This window comes from Engraulis encrasicolus, chromosome 23 (assembly GCF_034702125.1).
Source record: "Engraulis encrasicolus isolate BLACKSEA-1 chromosome 23, IST_EnEncr_1.0, whole genome shotgun sequence".
Lineage (NCBI taxonomy): Eukaryota > Metazoa > Chordata > Actinopteri > Clupeiformes > Engraulidae > Engraulis > Engraulis encrasicolus.
The window spans coordinates 13,421,009-13,441,008 of NC_085879.1; the positions used below are offsets into that span (position 1 = coordinate 13,421,009).

At 45.8% G+C, this 20,000-nt stretch overlaps 1 pseudogene; it reads right to left on the reverse strand.

The window, feature by feature from the left end:
* LOC134439518 (protein diaphanous homolog 1-like) overlaps positions 1 to 20,000 on the reverse strand; it is a 144,519-nt pseudogene that overhangs the window by 49,260 nt on the left and 75,259 nt on the right.

Here is a 20,000-nt window from a genome sequence, read left to right on the forward strand (position 1 = left end):
TGGTTCTGTTTTGTTCTGTTTGGTATGGGGGCACGGAGTTGATTCAAAGCGCACACGTACACTGCTGTTTGGGTGGAGAGCGCAATATCTAGTCAGTGTGGCAGATGTATGAGCTGATTAAGACAAAGCTGTTTTCACATGCTTTTTCAAAATGATTTATTTGTATCTTTTTTCTGCTTGATTTGTATTAAATGTGTTGTGTTATTTTGCTATGTATGCTTCTCAGTTCTGGGTATGTTTTATTCTGTTATGTCTGTAGGCATGGGTTTGGTCCAAAACGCAAAGCTGTTCTCAGTTGCTTTCTTTCTAATGATTTTGACTGAATGTTTTTTTCCACCCTATGATTTTCATGCTTTAATACATATTTAATTCGCTGTGTTCATGTGCTGCTTTAATTTTTGTGAAGCACCTTGAACTGCATATAAATATGCTGCACAGTTGAACTTGCCTTGCCTTGATTAACCTCATCATGTGCAGTGCAAACAGTGCAGTTGCAGAGATATTTTATTGATCTAAAAAGGACAGGGAGAATTTTCTCGTTACTTTTTGTATCTTGCAGTGCTCTAACAACAGCCAATCATTCTCAAGGCAAAGTCCTGGACTAGATTTGTGACTACATCATAGGGTTGAAAGTAGGGCTGCAATGATTAGTTGACTAATTGTCGACAAATATTTTCATTGTAGACTTATCGTTTCATTTAATTTATTGCTTTTATACTTACTTTACTATTACTTTATTACTTAATTGAAACCTAAAATTGCGCTAGAGGTTTGTCGGAGGTTGGAGTAAGTCTTTTTGTTCCGTGACTAATCGTGACTAGATCTATCGATTAGTCGACTATTAAAGCGATCGTTAGTTGCAGCCCTAGTTGAAAGGGCAAGACGGAGTGTGAAATACTTCCATCTATCCTTTATCTCGACAGTGTGTTCGCTACAGTGGCCTGCTTCACCTTATGATGCACATGTGTGTACATTATGGACCTTTATGGTCTTTCTCTACAACAACTCCTGGTCTAGATTTGCAATTACTGTATATATTATGGCTTTAAAAAAGGCAAGAGACCATTAACTGAAAAATGCTACAAGTCTGAACGAAAACTTGTTTAAAATACAGGTTATTTGGGGGAAAATGACAGTCAAATTTCATCATGCGAACTTATTGTGAAGCCAATTTGCAGATGTTTACAGTTCTTCCTGACCCAACTTTACCTTAGCGATCCAATCAATGGATGGCCGACCACGCAACAGTATATGAGACGGAAGGAATCGATCTCTCTTCATGTATGGTGCGGGTGCATAACAGCAATGGACAGGGCATGAAAAATGAGGGTACCATTTTCATACCTACTCTCAACAGCAGCGAGACGGTACTGTATTGTTGGCTTAGCGGCCTACTCTCTTGCATCAGCAGTATAATGCAATGCACACTTGATGTTGCAGGGCTGAAAACACGGATCAGACCTCATGTACTGCTCTTCTTTTATTCTCTCTCTCTCTTTCTTTGGGTCTTTCACCTCATAGACAGACAAATAGCCAGACGGGGAGAGAGAGAGAGAGAGAGAGAGAGAGAGAGAGAGAGAGAGAGAGAGAGAGAGAGAGAAAGTGAGAAAGTGATGCAAAGATAGACAGAAAGAAAGAGAGGGTCTCTCGATGCTATTTGCTGTTTGTTTAGAGTGCTTTGTACAGCAAGCAGAGACTTTGATATCGACTGTGTGTGTGTGTGTGTGTGTGTGTGTGTGTGTGTGTGTGTGTGTGTGTGTGTGTCCATTAGGTGCATTATGCGTCCCTCTTGTACCTTTTTCTCCAGCTCCACGGCCTTGGCCTCGCTGATCTCCACCTTGGTCTGGTCCACCATTTTGTCTGCAAGAGGGAATAAAAGACATACACGTAATGAATAACAGAATATAAAAACAAGCAGTCAGGTGTTTGTGCGCTGAGATGCACAAACAAGATATAGAGATGCAGGGATCGCCAAAGACGGGTAGACAGAGAGAGAGAGGGAGTGAGAGGTCAGAGTGAAAAGAAAGAGACATATAGAAAGAGTCTATGTATGTGTGTGCGCGTGTGTGTGTGTGTGTGTGTGTGTGTGTGTGTGTGTGTGTGTGTGTGTGTGTGTGTGTGTGTGTGTGTGTGTGTGTGTGTGTGTGTGTACGCTGTATGCATGTGTGCATATGCCTGCACGTGTGTATGAGTGCATTTCCGTCATCACTCGTGACGTTTCAGGCTAGGACATCCAACTCCCTCCTCTCCTTTCTCTACCTCCTCACCCACCCCTTCTCTCTGTCTCCCTCTCCTCTCCTGTCCTCTCCCTCTCCACCTCCTCTCTCCTCCTCTCCTGCTACAGCAGAGCAGAGCGGAGCGGAGCAGAAAAGAATGGAGTGCCCTTCAGTCTGATTAGGCTGGCTGTCTTATCGGCCTCCTTCAAAGTCCAGATTCGTGCGCTGATTACCAAAGAATCTAATTAAAATCTGATGCTATCACCCCCACCATACTGGGAGAAGGAGAGAGTGAGAGAGAGAGAGAGAGAGAGAGAGAGAGAGAGAGAGAGAGAGAGAGAGAGAGAGAGAGAGAGGAAATGAGGAGGAGGGGGTGAGGAGAATAGTGATACAGAAGAAGAAGAAAAAAACAGAAAAAAAGAAGAAAGAGGAGGAATGGAAGGCGAGAGAAAGGGAGGAGAGAGAGAAAAAAGTAGAGACAGAAAAATAAATTATGACAGGAAAGGAGAAAAGGGGATAAGGACGCAAGGCAGAGTGAGCGAGAGAGAGAGAGAGAGAGAGACAGAGACAGAGAGAGAGAGAGAGAGAGAGAGAGAGAGAGAGAGAGAGAGAGAGAGAGAGAGTTGGGCATAGGCGTGGGGGTGTGTTCTAATCTGCAGTCACTATCTATACGATGCTTTTGAGGAGACGCTCAAGCTCTCAAAAATCCCCACAGCGCTCGCTCCGTTCCAACAGATTAAATCTGAGATGTGACTTCATTTCAGTTTGAGGACTTTTTTTCTCTCTTCGCTCCTCTTTTCTCCTCTCTTTTATCTCTTCATCTCCCTTTCTCTTTTTTTGTTTCTCTGCTATTTGAATTCCCTGTTCAAAGGAGTTAGGCGAAGAGAGAGAAAGAGGAGCATGAAAAAGATGGCCGAGGGAGATGGGAGGAGGAAGAGGAAGAGGAGGATGAGGATGGGGAGGAAGAGGAGAATGATAAGGAAGATGAGGAAGGGGAGGGGGGGAGGAAGAAGAGGAGGATGAGGGAGATGAGGATGAGGATGGGGAGGAAGAGGAGAACGAGAGGGGAGGATGAAGAGGGGAGGAAGAGGAGGAAAATGAGGAAGAGGGGAGGATGAAGAGGGAGAGGAAAAGAAGGAAGAGGGGAGGATGAAGAGGGAGAGGAAGAGGAGGAAGAGGATGATGGTAAGGAAGCGGAGGAAGGGGAGGAGGAGGAGGAAGAAAAGGAGGAAGAGGGGCAGGTCAAATAGCCCCAGAGCCCGTGACGGGCCCTCAGATTGACCTGTGGGACGCTGCCGTCAGGTGTAACAGTGGTGGTAGTGACTGGCCAATACAAATAAAGGAGAGAGAGAGAGAGAGAGAGAGAGAGAGAGAGAGAGAGAGAGAGAGAGAGAGAGAGAGAGAGAGAGAGAGAGAGAGAGAGAGAGAGAGAGAGAGAGAGAGAGAGAGAGAGAGAGAGAGAGGGGGGGGGAGAGAAAGGGGGGGGGGGAGTGATGGATATAGAAGTAGACAGAGAGAGACAGAGAGATACAGTAGAGATGGATAGAAGTAAAAGTAGGGAGAGAGGAGGAGGGAAGTGAAACACAAACTAGAAAAAGACAGAGGGGGGAGAGCAATGTGGTGGCAGGGGGCGTGGGGAGGGGCTGGTGGGTGTGGCATGGTATTACACACACAGGTGGCGTAGGGGCCTGCGGGTGGAAAGAGCATGTGGGAAAACCTTCTGCTGCTCATCTCAATATGAACCGAGACAGGAGGGGGACTGGAAACACTAGCACTAGGGGGGGGGGGGGGGGGAGAGAGAGAGAGAGAGAGAGAGAGAGGGGGGGGATGGGGGGGATGGGGGGAATGGGGACCGATATAGACATTGAGCGAGATAGAGAAGCAAGAGAGATAGAGAGACAGCACGTCTAGATGGAAAAGATAGAGAGGGAGAGATGGAAGGAGATGGAGATAGAGATAAAGATGAGACAGAGAGAGAGCTGGAGGTAGAAAAGAGGAGAGAGAGAGAGACAGAGAGAGCAAGAAAGAGCGATGACAGCAATGGAGAGAGATAGTTTGACTTGAAAGTGGAACTGGGTTACAGCACTGGCAATAAACGTTGGTGAAACGTTGAGGGCAATAAAGCCTTATTGAGTGTGTGTGTGTGTGTCTGAGTGTGTGCCTGTGTATGTGTGCCTGTGTGTGTGTGTGTGTGTGAGTGTGTGTGTGTGTGTGTGTGTGTCTGAGTGTGTGCCTGTGTATGTGTGCCTGTGTGTTATTGCCAATGAGAACGGCTGGGAATAAAGACATAAGAGTGGCAGAGACAGAGGTAATGATGAGGAGAGGCAGAACGGCAGAGAGAGAACGGTGAAAGAATGAAGGCAAAGAAAAGAAAGAAAAAGTCAAGGAGGAAATGTGAGAAAGAGAGAGAAGAAAAGAGAAGGAGAGAGGGAGAGAGAAAGTCAGATGAGGACGTTGGTGGGAAGGTGGTAAATTTGGTAGCAGGGCATGATGAGAGGTGAAACAGAACTGGGCAGAATACTAATGATGTGGAGTGGAGAGAGGAGGGGAGAAGAAAGAGAGACACAGACAGGATGAGCATGAGAGAAAGAGAAAAACACAGAGGGTGGCGAGACACCAGAAGAGAGCGAGAGATGGAGATGGAGAGAGAGAAAGAGAAAACAGGGAAAGAGGGAGGGAAAAAGAGTAGGTGAGAGAAAGAGAGAGAGAGAGAGAGAGAGAGAGAGAGAGAGAGAGAGAGAGAGAGAGAGAGAGAGAAAAGGGAGGGAGGGAAAGAGAGAAGGCGAGAGAGAGAGAGCGCAAGAGAGAAAGCAGGGAAGGAGGGAGGCAAAATCTTACAAGAGAGAAAAGGGAGACAGAGAGATGGAGAGAGACAGTGAGAGGGAAAGACAGGAAGAGAAAGACAGCAGGCAAAAGTATGCAAGGGGGAAACTGGAGGGAGAAAAGGATATGGAGAGAGAGACAGAAAGAACGAAAGACAAAGTGAAAAATAAAAAGATGAAGGAAAGACAGAACAAGAGAGAAATAATGAGAAAGAATGAAAACGACTGAAAAAGAGATGCAGAGAGAACACAAGAGCAAGAGAGTGGGTGAGAGAAAGTACAAGATGCAGAGTGTGAGAAATATGAACAGAGAGAGAAATAGAGATGATAGAGAGAGAGAGAGAGAGAGAGAGAGAGAGAGAGAGAGAGAGAGAGAGTGAAAGAAAGAAAGAAAGTAAAAGAGGCAGAGCGTGAGAAATATGAAAAGAGAGAGAGAGATAGAGAGAGAGGCAGCGGGCAAGAGAGACAAATAAAGAGAGAGAGAGAGAGAGAGAGAGAGAGAGAGAGAGAGAGAAAGAGAAACAGTAAGAGAGAAACAGTAAAAGAGGCAGAGCGTGAGAGTGGTTGTTAAGGCCGGCTGGTGAGAGCTGAGCTGCGGTGCCCAGCACAGGGCAGGCAGTTAGAGGGGAAATAAGGAGAGTGCTGAGGGCTGAACGAGAAATCCAGAACGAGCCCCCAAAAAAATCAATGTAGGAGAAAGAACGAATGGATGAGAGAGGGAAAAAAAACAGATGAATGGAAATGAACAGAACGGAGAACTCTGGGAAATAAGCAGTGTGATGAGGGGAGGGACAGAGGGAGAGAGAAAGCGAGGGAGAGAGAGAGAGAGAGAGAGAGAGAGAGAGAGAGAGGGAAGGAGGGAGAGAGAAAGGGAGGGAGGGAGAGAGAGATCGAAAGCGAGAGAGAACAGAAAGTAGGAAATGAGAAAGAAATAACATTTTGTGCCTGTGTGTGTGTGTGTGTGTGTGTGTGTGTGTGTGTGAGTGTGTGCCTGTGTGTGTGTGTGTGTGTGTGTGTGTGTGTGTGTGTGTGTGTGTGTGTGTGTGTGTGTGTGTGTGTGTGTGTGTGTGTGTGTGTGTGTGGCCAGCTCTAATGAGTAAAAGGCTGGGCTTCTGGAATGAAAGAAATGAAGAAAAGCTGATGGTGGAGCTGAAGCATTACCCCAAACAGGGCTACACAGAGCAGAGCAGGAAAACACAGCCAGGGAGAAAAATAGGGGCTCTGTGTGTGCGTGAGTGTGTGCGTGCGTGTGTGCGTGCGTGCACACACACACACACACACACACACACACACACACACACACACACACACACACACACACACACACACACACACACACACACACACACACACACACACACACACACACACACACACACACACACACACACACACACACACGTGAGTATGCGCATGCACATGTGTGTGCATGTGTGTGTGTGTTTGTTTGCAAGTGTTTGTGAAAGGTTGTGAGTATGCGCATGCACATGTGTGTGCATGTGTGTGTGTGTTTGTTTGCAAGTGTTTGTGAAAGCTTCCAATGTGTGTCTGTGTGTGTGCGTGCGTGCGTGCGTGCGTGTGCGCGCACGCATGTGCATGTTTATGTGCACACTAACAGCATGCAATTATGCGTGTGTGCAATTGTGTTAGTGTGGGTATCTGTGTTTATGTCTGTGTGAGTTTTTGTGTTTGGGTTTGCGTGACTGTCAGAGAAAGTGTGACCGAAAGAAAGCCAAAAAATGGAGAGAGATTATAAGTGTGAGATGATTTGAGTGACTGAGAGAGCTGGAGAGTTGGCTGGCTTGTTTGTGCAGTTGTGTGTGTGCCTCTACTGAGTGCACGCATATTTACGCCTGTGTATCTCAGAGAGTGTGTCTGTCTGTCTCCAACTGTGCGCGTGTGTGTATGTGTGTGTGTGTGAGTGAGAGAGAGTCGGAGGAAGATGATTATGCATCTGAGTGCATGAGACTGGTGTGCGTGTGTGTGTGTGTGTGTGTGTGTGTGTGTGTGTGTGTGTGTGTGTGTGTGTGTGTGTGTGTGTGTGTGTGTGTGTGTGTGTGTGTGTGTGTGTGTGTGTGTTGTTTTTGTGCACACACGTCTCTGAATGTGAGGTAAGGCAGTAGAAATGGGAAAAATATAAACAACATGAAACTAAGGCAAGAGAGGGGGAGAGAGAGAGAGAGAGAGAAGGAGAGAGAGAGAAGGAGAGAGAGAAGGGGGAGAGAAGAGGAGAGAAGGAAAGAGAGGGGAGGAGGGGAGAGGAGAGTAGAGGAGAGAGGGAATGAGAGAGAGCGAGAGAGAGCGAGAGAGAGCGAGAGAGAGAGAGAGAGAGAGAGAGAGAGAGAGAGAGAGAGAGAGAGAGAGAGAGAGAGAGACAGACAGACAGAGAGAGAGAGATAGAGAGAGGGGAAGAGAGCAAGAGAGGAGAGCGAGAGAGAGAGAGAGAGACAGGAGAGCAAGAGTGGAGTGGAGAGGAGAAGAGAGGAGAGGATCGGAGAGCGTCAGGCAGCTGGAAAGAAGACGCCGAAAAAGAAGAAATAGAAAGAGAAAAACAGAAAAAAAGAAGGGGGAGAGAAAAAAAAGTGCAAAGCAGAGAGAAAAATGTTCTGCGAGTTCAAAGGAAAGCAGTAAATAATGCATGCGGGGCAGAATTAGCCTGCTTTCCTCTGATAATAAGCAGCCCTGAAAAAGGCAGGCGAGGAGAGGAGAGGAGAGGAGAGGAGGCGCGGCCCAGTTCACAGCCACTCATTGAAGACATCACACGCCACTACTGCCACCACTATCGCCACCACCACAGTCAATGCCACCATGATTATTACGTAAAGAAATCAGGCAGTGCACACTGCCCATTCCACCAGCAAACTATAATGCAACGTTTTGGTCATCCATCATGACTTTGCCTGAAGAAGGCTGGATGACCAAAACGTTGTATTAAAGTTTTACTGTGTAAAGAAATCAGACACACTGTCCATTCCACCAGCAGACATTTATACGCTTAGGTCATCCGACCTCTTCCTGACGAAGACAAGTTGTATTAAAGTTTGCTGGTGGAATGGACAGTGTGCGGGATTCCTTGACACTTGAATGACAACCCAATGACACTGGGATAATATCCTACGCACCTCTCCAACTGCAGAGGTGAGGCAAAAGCGTCCCTTTCAACCATTATTACAGCACCACCACTACAGCTGCCACCACTACGCACTGGAGTGAAAGTATAACACTGAAGCGATCATCTCCCCCACCATCACCAGTACCATTACCAATACTGCCACCACTGTGTGAGATTTTTAGTTGTTTATTTCCAGAATTCATGCTGCCCATTCACTAATGTTACCTTTTTCATGAATACTTGCTACCACCATCAAATTCTAAGCATTCATCATGACTGTAAAAATCTAACTTTTCATACATGAAAAGGGAGATCTTCTCCATGGTCCGCCATTTTGAATTTCCAAAAATAGCCATTTTTAGCTGCAAAAATGACTGTACTTGGACCATACTAGAAAATATTTGTTTAATACTTAGTAAACGTTCATGTAAAGATCAAATTTGACAATAGGCAGCCCAATTTCAATAAGCAGTATAGTTGCAGTACCTTTTTTGACCATTTCCTGCACAGTGTCCCTTTAAACATACGACAGATCGGCACTCGTTGGAGATGTTTACACCCCAACACCAGCACCACAGATAATGTCACAGGCATCAACATTATTACCACCACTACAACAGCTGTCATTTTATCATACTACATTACATGATATTACACAAAGATGACACTTTGTCCAAAGTGACTCACAGTTACTTACAGGGAGCAATGTGGGGTTAGGTGTCTTGCACAAAGGCATTTCAGCCATAGATGGATGGATAGGGAATAGGGATTCCAGTCTGCAACCCTGTGATCTTAAGACACCCTCTCTAGCCATTAGGCCAGAGCGGCCACTACCAAAGACTGGCCTCTAGGTATCCCACTGATACTGAAGACATGGGGTACAAGTCCCTCCTTTCCTGCAACCTTTGGCCTTGTGATGCAAGGCTCAGCATAACTGATGATCAAAGTTTTTATTCAAAATCTGAGAGAGACATAATTCAAAGGCCATTCTCCTATCGGGATGTTGAATGGGGATGCTCATTGCTTTGTCATGCATTTGGGATTAGCTTGAAAACACCACATCAAAAAGAGACATAAACCTCAATACAGGCAACACTGATTTAATCACAGTTGCTGCTGCACTGTTGCCACTCCCTCCAGTAACAGGCCAAACAGCATCACACTGAAGACATTACCATCCCCACCACCACCACCACCACCACTCACTGCTGCCACCACTGACTCCCACCGCCCCCACAGAGACCGCGCTCTGACCGACTTTAGAAAACAGATCAGCCAACTCGTGCTGAGAATATCAAAGAGTGAGCTATCTGTGGCTGTTTTGGGGATTAACCATTTTTATCTCGTACAAAATCTCTTCCCTGTACCTAACTGGAGATAACTACTACTGCCTGTGGGGGTGTGTCAGCCTAAGCTGTGGCTATCAATTTGGTGTGACAGCTCATCTTAACAGGCTGTTTTTTCATCTCGTTTACAACATATGAACAGAGCAAAGTAGGCCCGTCTGCTAAATACCTATGTAATTTACCCTTGTACCCCCATACCGAATCTCAACTCTCAACTCCAACACCCTCAGGTGTAAATATTAAAATGTACAACATTTTGAACGCAGTGAAGCTGGTTAGTCTCCTGTCCGTCTAATATAGCCTTATCCCCTCCCCCCACAAACCATCTCAACCCCAACTCCAACCCTCATCCAGGTGTGAATATTGAGAACACCACGTCATCTGGGCAACAAGTAAGCAAGTCAAGCAATAAATGGATTGGATGAGGACCAGCGGGCTGTTAAAAAAAATGCTCCCAAGGCTGTAAGTCAAAGCAGAGACGCATATCTATACATGAAGCGTTCAGACCCAAAGCCCTCCAAGTGCACTAATGATGACTTTCCAAAAATAGGCTACATTTCTAGAAATTCTTAAGAATAAATCTTGCTTTAATTGGCCCTGACTTCTTGTACTTGACTATAACATTTTAATGACTTTTGGATTGAGATTAATTCAACACTACTGTATTTCCTAACACTACAATAACTATGAAAATACCATTTTTAAATGATTTTTTTCCTTCAATAGATTTTTGTGATGGCTTTTGCATGTGAACGCTTCATGCAGCACGTGTAATGGCTCCAAGCTCTCAAAATGGATCTTCACTGACTGATGGATGTGGGTGGAAAGAGCACTGGATCTAAATTCATGAATTCTTCATCAGGTTCAAGCTCACTTTAACCCTGCTAGTCAAGAAAAGTGCTCTCTCTCTTGCATTCATTAACACCAGCTGTCAATCACTCACGCTGACAACAATAGCCCCAATGTACCTTTGTCTTATCATGGCCTTGTGGCGGCAGTGATTTTAAAAAATGCATAAAAAGAAAAAAAAGATGATAATGAAGAAAGAAGAAAAAGGAAAGAAAAAGACCCCCGAGGGAAAAGAAAAGAAATCGCCATGGCACATCTTTGACGTCCCTCTCTTTTGCCCCCTTGTGGCGAAAGTGTGTTGGTGCATCTTGTAGTCTTAGAAGGCGCGTGTGTGTGTGTGTGTGTGTGTGTGTGTGTGTGTGTGTGTGTGTGTGTGTGTGTGTGTGTGTGTGTGTGTGTGTGTGTGTGTGTGTGTGTGTGTGTGTGTGTGTGAGAGAGAGAGTGTGATTGAGAGACAGAGAGAGTTTGTGTGTGTGACAGAGAAATAGAGGGTGAGAGAGACAGAGTTTGTGTGTGTTTGTGTGTGTGCGTGTGTTTTTTGCAACCGTACCGATAAGCGTCTCCACCTCGATTTGCAGGTTGCGACACTTGAAGTCCGGGTCCGCTCCATTTCTGTGTAGCACTATCTGGGCAATGCATTCGTCTATCAGCTTGTAGTACTGTGGCCTATTGGAGGGAGAGAGCGAGAGAGAGAGAGAGAGAGAGAGAGAGAGAGAGAGAGAGAGAGAGAGAGAGAGAGAGAGAGAGAGAGAGAGAGAGAGAGAGAGAGAGGAAAATAGAGATGGAGACAGAGATACAGAGAGGCATAAACACAAAATAATAAAGATGGTGGAAGGGACAAATATTTATCTTCCAAATTGGCTCCTCGGCAGAGCAGAGCGAGAGTTGAGGACAGCCGGCGATACCAGCGGCGTCTTTTCACAAACCGATCAATGCTGGTCAAGCGAGTGCGGGGGTGGCAGGCACAGTGGCACTAGGAGAGTTTTCACTCAACTCCCATCTCACACAGAGAGAGTGCCAGCAGACGCCATAGAAAAAATAACCTATATGACATTTCCAGCTATGAAGAACCGTGACAAGAGAAAATGGCTTTTAGGGTCAATTCACCCGTATCACAGTGAATGCAGGCCTGAATAAAAGAGAATGTGTGTGTGTGTGTGTGTGTGTGTGTGTGTGTGTGTGTGTGTGTGTGTGTGTGTGTGTGTGTGTGTGTGTGTGTGTGTGTGTGTGTGTGTGTGTGTGTGTGTGTGTGTGTAGCAATGACTAAAGTATGCGTCTGACTGTCCATCGAGGACAACAGCATATTTCTGGTTTGGTAAGTGTGTGTGTGACTGTGAGTGTGTGACTGTGTGTGTGTGACTGTGTGTGTGTGACTGTGTGTGTGTGACTGTGTGTGTGTGTGTGTGTGTGTGTGTGTGTGTGTGTGTGTGTGTGTGTGTGTGTGTGTGTGTGTGTGTGTGTGTGTGTGTGTGTGTGTGTGTGTGTGTGTGTGTGTGTGTGTGTGTGTGTGTGACTGTGTGACTGTGTGACTGTGTGTGTGTGACTGTGTGTGTGTGTGTGACTGTGTGACTGTGTGTGTGTGTGTGTGTGTGTGTGTGTGTGTGTGTGTGTGTGTGTGTGTGTGTGTGTGTGTGTGTGTGTGTTGAGGACACTCTCCAAAAGAGTGAGCCCATTGTCCAATATTTGATAGCTTTTCTGGCGTTCTCCATTTTCCAAGTGTTGTACTAGGTGACCCCTTGTGAAACTACCTCCATACTTTTCTTCATTCTCTCTTGCAAACTCCCTTTTTCGGAACTTGATTTTATTTTTCTCTTTCTCTCTCCTTCTCTTACTCCCTCTCTCTCTCTCTCTGCTACCAGCCTTTCTTTATTAACACAAAAAAAATCCAACAAACAAAAAAGTTAAATAAATAATCCAAAGCAGAGCTTCGATTTCATCCGTGGAGCGAGAGAGACATCTAGTGTTCGTTTTTAAAACACCAGCTTCTCTTCCGACACACTGAGTGGAATGTCTGAGAGATCACGAGTGAGAGAGGGAGCACGACTAGCCTCGGATAGAAATGACTTTATTATATTCCAAATGATTTTTGCATCGACGCGCTGAAGGTACAATTAGGTTAGAATCAATGTTCTTTTTCTTTATGACGTCGGCGAGTGATTCACTTTTGGAACTTCATTTTTTGCTTACTGGCCTGTTTTTTAGGGAACATCGCCTGATTGATCTGCTCTGGAGTTCATGGTGTTTTTTGTTAATGAAATTTGCAAAAACCCTGTCTCCAAACAAATCAACCCCAGAAAACAAACACACACACATACACACACACGCTCGCAGACACACACACGCACATAAACAAATCAACATAAACTAGCAGACACAATGGCAAGCGAACACACACACTTCCACAGAGACCCATGGGCACATTCACAAACATACATTCAGACAGACAGACAGACAGGTAGATAGACAGACAGGCAGACACTCCAACAGACCTATACACCCTCACAAACACAAACACCCAGACACTCATGCTGCCTCATTTCCTCTCTATTGTGTGATGGAGCATTACCTGGAGAGGAATGAAATGACTGCAGGGAGACAGAGAGCAAGCGAGAGAGAGAGAGAGAGAGAGAGAGAGAGAGAGAGAGAGAGAGAGAGAGAGAGAGAGAGAGAGAGAGAGAGAGAGAGAGAGAGAGAGAGAGAGAAATAACAAAAATCGAAACTACACTATGTGTGTGAGAGGGAGAGAATCAGAGAGAGAGAGGGCGAGAGATCGTTGTTTAGAGAAATCCATGGAGAAAAGCAAGAGAGAGAGAGAGAGAGAGAGAGAGAGAGAGAGAGAGAGAGAGAGAGAGAGAGAGAGAGAGAGAGAGAGAGCGATAGAGAGCTTGAGTTTTTCCTCTGTGTTCAACCAAGACCAAGGCCATTAGGGAGAGGAGGGGGTATGAGTAAAGACCAGGGCCTGAGATGAGTGGGAGATGAGAGAGAGAGAGAGAGAGAGAGAGAGAGAGAGAGAGAGAGAGAGAGAGAGAGAGAGAGCGAGAGAGCGAGAGAGCGAGAGCGAGAGAGCGAGAGAAGGGGAAAGAAGGCCAGGGCCATGGATGAGTGGGGGATTACAGAGAAAAGGAAATAAAAGAGACAGAGAAAGATAGAAAGAAGATAGAGATGGGTTGATAGAGAGGCATATAGATAGACACATAAAGAGATGGATGAGAGGATGAAGGAAGGAAAGCGATAAAGAGAAAAAGAACAAGAGTGAAAAAAGAGGAGGGAGATAGTCAGTGATGTTGAGAGGCCACAGGGGTTCAGCTGGAGTCCTGTGGGGTGTGTGTGTGTGTGTGTGTGTGTGTGTGTGTGTGTGTGTGTGTGTGTGTGTGTGTGTGTGTGTGTGTGTGTGTGTGTGTGTGTGTGTGTGTGTGTTGAACAGAAAGTGTATGTGGACGGTCTGTGAGTCTGTCTATCGGTCTGAAAGACTCTCTCTCTCTCTCTCTCTCTCTCTCTTTCTATCTCTCACACACACAAACTTTTTCTGCTGCAGTTTGCCCAAAGCACACGCACACGCATGCGCACGAACGCACATACACAGCCCAGGCACTTTCTCATACACGCATGCATTTCCAAGCACCCTCTAGCACACACATGAACACACGCACACACACGCACACACCCCCTCCCTCCCTCCCTCCCCACTGTGCTTGTCTGAGACATTCCAATTTCCTGCCTGTCGGAACACATCGCAGAGACACCGAACAGGGAACATGTCTGACATCCCAAAACCATTTGAAGTGTGTGCGTGTCTGTGTGTGTGTGTGTGTGTGTGTGTGTGTGTGTGTGTGTGTGTGTGCTTGTGCGTGATGTCAGACAGGACAGGCGGAAGTAAAAACATTGCTCACGAACGAACATAAAACCGTCAACTTGCTTTCAATCAGAGGGTGCATTTTGATTTGTGTGTTTGCGCATGTATGTGTGTAAGTGTGTGTTTGAGTGCATGTGTGTGTGCTTGAGTGCGTGCGTGCGTGTGTGTGTGTGTGTGTGTGTGTGTGTGTGTGTGTGTGTGTGTAGGTGTGTGTGTAGGTGTAGGTGTAGGTGTGTGAGTACATGTAGGTGTGTGAGTACATGTAGGTGTGTGTGTGTGCGTGCGTGCGTGTGCGTGTGTGTGCGTGTAGGAGAATATGAGAGCGAGGCAAGGTTGCGCCTGGAGAGAGAGCGAGAGCAGTCGTCGTGGTAACTAAATGAGACGAGGATATTTGCGGCCGAGCAAGGATCTCATTTAAAGCCGGTCGCCGCGGGCAACCAACGGGGCCGCCTCCCGCTGCCCATCAATCAAACTCCGCCGCCCCCGTCACACTCCGAGACACACACACACACACACCTCATCAGACACTCACACACGCACAATCATCATACACACAGTCACACAGTTCCTGAGACGCATTCTTCCTCACAAGCGCACACACGCACGCACACACACACTTCCTTAGACACAAAAACAACCACACACACACAAACACACACTTCCTCAGAGACACACACACTTCCTTAGACACAAAAACAACCACACACACACAAACACACACTTCCTCAGAGACACACACACACACACACACACACACACACACACTTCCTTAGACACACACACACACACACACTTCCTTAGACACACACACACACACACACACACACACACACACACACACACACACACACACACACACACACACACACACACACACACACACACACACACACACACACACACACACACACACACTTGCTTGCGCACGTCTCCCCCATTTGTGTCAGTGAGATCCAGCTGAGAGCGGAGCGAGCTGCAATCACACAATCAAAGCTGATGAGGCCACATGATGGATACCCGCTCTCTCTTCTCCTCCTCCCTTCCTCTCCGCTCCTCTCTTCCTTCAAGCAATTCTCTCTTTTCCTCCCTTGTCTCCCTCCCAGCAATGCTGTCTCTTTTTCTACCCGCATCACCCTTTCTTGCCCCCCCTGTCTCTCCTTCTCTTTCTCTTTCTAGCAACTTTATCTCTTTCTCTCTTTTTTCCAGCAGTTTTCTCTCTGCCTCTCTCTCTCTCCCCTCCTTGCCAGCCTTTCTCTCTACTCTCCCTGTCACCCTCCCTCCTTCTCTTTCAGTAACTTTCACTCTCTCTCCCTCTTTCTCTTTCATTACCCTTTCTATCTCTTCCTTCCTTTCTCTCGCTCCTTCACATTTCAGCAATTCTATCTGTCTCTCTCTCACTCTCTCCCCCTTCGTCACCCCTTTCCTCTCCCTTCTTCTTTCTTCCTTCTTCTTCTTCAGGCGTTTCTCTCTTCCTTTCCTCCTCCTGGTGATGTTCTTCTCTTCTTTCCCTCTCTCCTATCCTCTGCTCTTGTCCCTTCCTCCCAGCATGTCTCTCATCCTTCTTCCTCTATCTCTCCCTCTTCCACTCTCTCCATTCTCTTCCTCCCCATCTCCTCCCAGTGTGTTGTCTTTTTATTCTTTCTCTACACCGCACCCCCCGTCTCTCTCTATCGCTCCGTTTCCCTGACACAAGCTTAATCAAGCACACAAACACACACACACACACACACACACACACACCCCTCTTAATACACAGGAAGAGGAGCACGCATACACACACACATACACACCCACACAAGCACACACGTAAACTCATTCTGCGATTGCGTTTGTTGATTGCCCTGTCTGAAATCTCACCTTTTGGAAATAAAATCGTTTATTATTCTGACAAATCTCTCGGCAGCGCCATCATCATTACTGGGCCGCTCGCTCCTTTCTTCCTCTTCGCTCACGTCTCTTTCTCTCGAGCTGTCTGCCGCCTGCCTATCTGTCTCCTATCCCCTTTGTCACACACACACACACACACACACACACACACACACACATGCATGCAAAAGCACACACATACACATGCACGCACACACACGCCTACACAAAAACATACAGAAGACACACACATACACACGCACTGACAGCCACACGCGCACACACAATCACACACACACACACATACGTACGCGCACACACACAAACATGCAGGCCTGCACACAAAGACACAAGAGACACACACACGTAATCGCATGCTCACACACAAAACACACACACACACACACACACACACACACACACACACACACACACACACACACACACACACACACACACACACACACACACACACACACACACACACACACACACACACACACACACACACACCCTCCCCACAGTACGTGGCATCTCACTTCTCGGTTGTTCTCCCAGCTGTCTAATAGGCTGTCTGTGTGTGTGTCTCTCCCCGTCCCTCCGCTTGTCTATTCGGCTGTCTAGCTCTCTCTAGCTCCCACAAACACAAACATCACTTAAGTGCTGCATGTCTGCTTTTATCCACAAGAGGAGAATTGGAGCTGGTGTTGGGAGGGAGGCTCTGCTGGCTGTCACAATCTCAAACTCCTGGGAGAAATTCTCCTTGGCTCTCAAATTATCTTCTCAAATTCTGATTGACTGACTGACAGATAGACAGGTAGACATTTCTCCATAGTTGGTGTGTGGGTGCGTGTGGTTATTCACTATAAAATAAAGTGTTTTCTCCTATTTAGTCATTAGTTATTTTATAGTTATTTTTTCTGTTTCATGGCTATGTCCACACTTGATTTGTCTCTCTTTTGTTCTTTTGTTGCTTTACCTCTCTCACAAAGCAAAACACAAAAACATACACGCACGCGCACACCCTTGTGCCTCCTCACCTCACCATGTAGTCATTGCACTGCAATAGTGAGAGATTCTCTGCTCAGGAGTTCGTCACAAACACACGTACACACAAACACAAGGTGGAGATTGTGTCCTCACCTGACCATGTAGTCGTTGCGTACTAGCAGTAGGTGCTGCATGAGGGAGAGGAAGTGGCCCTCTGCTCTGGAGTCCTTCACCGTGTTCAGCAGGATTTGGAAGACCTCAGTCGCATCAGTGCAACGCGGTTAAGGGATATACGGATGAACACATACACAAAAAATACACCTATACACACATAGATGAGGACAATTCAAGCAACACACACACACACTGAATAAACACACAACCCTATTGGCCTTGATGAGCAGACAGACAGACACACAGACCGTACACACACACACACACACAGACCGTACACACACACACACACACACACACACACACACACACACACACACACACACACACACAGGACAGTGGGTTTTCTAGTAAGTTCTTTCAATTGTCAGGCTAGGGCTAAATTTCTCTCTGTGATGTTCAATGTGTGTTAGTGTCCATCAATGAATGCGAATGCCTATGTGGGCGACTGTCATCATCAAAAAAGTTGGCTGATTACATTGTCGAACTTTTTACCAGTGGTATTACAGAACGTGTCGTTCTCAAATGACAGACTGAGTGGGTTGAGAGGAGGTGGAGGAAGAGGAAGAGAAGGAGGAAGACGAGAGGAGGAGAGGACAAAATAATAATGGTGCTTGCTGATTTGCTATTCGGGAGGGGGACACACAATCAAGGACGGAACGGTTTGGAAAATGTCTTTTTCATCAAGGCCACACACTTTCTTCCAATCACACACACTGACACACAGAGAGAAACACACTCACAGACTGTCTCACACACACACACACAGATGAGTTTCGAATTATCCCCCTCATCATCACAGAGCCCTGTCTGAATGGAAATTCCACCTCTTCACTGACTGTTAATGTCATTGTGAGCCCCCCTGGTGGCTAGAAACATGCGCAGCATACATACACAATGGCAAAGGATTTACATTGGATTTGTGGTTCTTGAGACACCTGGTGTTGAGAACTGGTAGTGCATGTCATCATTGTACCACATGCAGTAGTACACAGTACACAATGGCAAAGCGGTGTAGGTTTTGAACTGGGTTTGGGATTCTTGAGACACCTGGTGTTGAAAATGGGTAGTGCATGAAAATATCTGAAAGACATACTTGGTGGTCATTTGTGCTTTAAAAAAAATTGTGTTCATAAAACCTTCGAAATCAGATAGATATAGATTAAGATTTAGATATCACAAATGTAATATGTACTTTCAAAGAAAACTGAGGAATGAAGAACTTGCTTTGTGGTTGATCCAAACTATCGTCTCTATCACAAAAAATCCAGGTGCCTGTGTGTGTATGTGAGTGTGTGTGAGTGTGTGTGAGTGTGAGTGTTGTAAATAACCATGTGAGTTAAAGGATATTCCATCTCCACGCGGACGTCATCCAGGCGGGCCCTGAAGTCCTCAGAGTCGTCCTCCGCCTGCTCCTCAAACACACTCAGCTGAACCTTCAACTCCTCATTCTCAATGGTGCGCAGCTCCTATAGCACACACACACAGACACAGACACAGACACAGACACGCAGACACACACACACACACACACACAGGTGACAAACCGGTCCGTTGCTCCAGACCCAAGGATAAAGTGGGCCCAGAATCAGGTCCTCATTACATTGTCTGTATTGTGTTTGGGGCCCTTTCAGAATACTTTGTTCCTGGTCTGGCCAAAGCTGTCAGCAGCCCTGGGTATACACCGCATTCCACATTATTACGCAAATGACATTTTTCGCGTTTTCCCCAAATAATCAATACAAATGATGGTCATCATAATTTTCAAGTCATCAGTCATTAGAGTACAATTAAAAAGTTTTTGAATGAACCTTCTAATGACATCTGTATTTTTTTAAAAAAAATAAAAAACTTTAAATGCTCTGTTCCACATAATTAAGCAGAATAGTTTTGTGTGTTGTAATCCAAATTTCCAATTTACATCAAAACAGTTGGAATTTGGTACCTTCTAAATTACATTTCAATGTTCAATACTTGGTGATAAGCTCTTTTTCTTACTAACTGGAATGCTGGGTTTAACATTGAAGTCAATGGCAGGGCATTGTATGGGAGTTATGGAAGCCCAGATATCCTTGATGCTTTGCTCTCAACTGTTTTTGTTTGTTTGGTCTGGTGACCCACACTTCACTCTTCAATATACCCGTAGATTTCTATGCCACCTGTAGGTGCTTTGGTGGTATCGACATTCTAACTCACCAGACATAAAACCCCATTGAAAACGAATGGGATGTTATGTCTGGTGAGTTAGAACGTCATCACCTTCAAAGCACCTAAACGTGGCAGGGAAATCTACGGGTATATTGAAGAGTGAAGTGTGGGTCACCAGACCAAACAAACAAAAACAGCTGAGAGCAAAGCATCAAGGATATCTGGGCTTCCACAATTCCCATGCAATGCCCTGCCATTGACTTCAATGTTAAATGCAGCATTCCAGTTACAGCTTATAACCAAGTTTTGAACATTGAAATGTAATTTAGATGGTACCAAATGCCCATTGTTTTGATGTAAATGGGAAAAAAAGAAAGAAATTTGGATAACAACACTACAAAACTGTTTTGCGTAATAATTTGGAACAGAGCATTTTGGGCATTTTAAGTTTTTTAATATTTTAAAAAATACCGTTATCATTGGTAGGTTCATTCAAAAACGCTTTAATTGTACTCTAATGGCTGATGACTTGAAAATTATGACGACTGTCATTTGTATTGATTATTTGGGGAAACAGCGAAAAATGTCATTTGCGTAATAATGTGGAATGCGGTGTAGTATACA